The following is a 1,270-nucleotide window of genomic DNA, read 5'->3' on the forward strand; positions in this document are numbered from 1 at the left end:
ACCTTCAATTTGCTGAGCATAAACACCATCAGGTTCATCCCTGACTCCTCCTTTTTTTGCATACCCCACATCTGAACCATCAACAGTTTCTGTTGGCCTTTTCTTTAACACACATCCAGAACATGACCGCTTCTCAGAAAGTTTGATCCTACCCTGTATTGTTGCCAAGGCTTCTTAACTAGGTTCACTGCCTCCAGCATCAATTTGATTTGTTGAATCTTCTCCCAATGTAACAGACAGAGTAGTTCTCTAAAATGCAGCTGGATTATGTCACTCCTTCAGTCATAATCCATCAGTACCTTCCACTCCTCCTAAAGTGAAAGCCAAGGTCCTAGAGCAGCCTCCAGGGCTCTGCACTCTTGGCGCCATCATCTCACCTCCCCTACTCACGGATGCTCATTTCTCTCCAGCTCACAGCTGACTAGACATGCTTCCGCCCAGTGCTCCTGTGGTTGCTGTGCCCCCTGCCTGCATACTCTTCTTCCAGACAGTTACTGTCTTTGTAAAATATCGCTTCCCTGATGAGGACTTTGATGTCTGTTGTGTTTAAATAGCAACCACCACTCTCCACATCCAGCCCTCTAAATCCTTTCTCACTGCCTTGTTTCTCTTACATAATATTTATCACCATATGACATACTATTTATTTTTAATTCCTTGTTTAATATCTGTCACTCCTCCATTGCAGAAATTATTTTTCCTGTGTTGTCTTTAATGTGTAGAAAAAAGCCTGGCATACACTATGAGCTAAATAATATTCGTAGAATATACAAATATTAAATGTTTATATTCAGAAACATACCATGTCTCTAAATTCAATCACCTTCATTTAGCTGTTTCAACAAAGCTTTTAAAGTTTTCATATAGTTTTTCATGCTTCTTTGTGAAAGGAATGTGTTTTTATCATATTTTAGCTTGGTTATTGATAGAGTATAAAAAAGCTATTGGTTTTTGTATATTGATTTTTGAACAGCCATCTTGCTGAACAATTTCATTATTTCCCTTACCAATTTCCACATAGATCATATACTGTCTGCAAATCATGCCAATTTTTCTTTTTTCCAACATTATTATTCCTCATTTCTTTCTTTTTTATTGCGCCTCCCTTTAGAATGGTGACAGTGGGCAACTTTTCTTGTTCCAGGCTCTAGAGGGAATGACTCCTGTGTTTCACCATTAAATATGATGTTTCCTGCAGTTTTCTGATAGTCTTTGTGAAGTTAAACTAACAGAAAAAGAACTCAAGAACTCTATCCCATTCACAATCGCA

The sequence above is a fragment of the Equus przewalskii genome, chromosome 14, assembly GCF_037783145.1.
Source record: "Equus przewalskii isolate Varuska chromosome 14, EquPr2, whole genome shotgun sequence".
Lineage (NCBI taxonomy): Eukaryota > Metazoa > Chordata > Mammalia > Perissodactyla > Equidae > Equus > Equus przewalskii.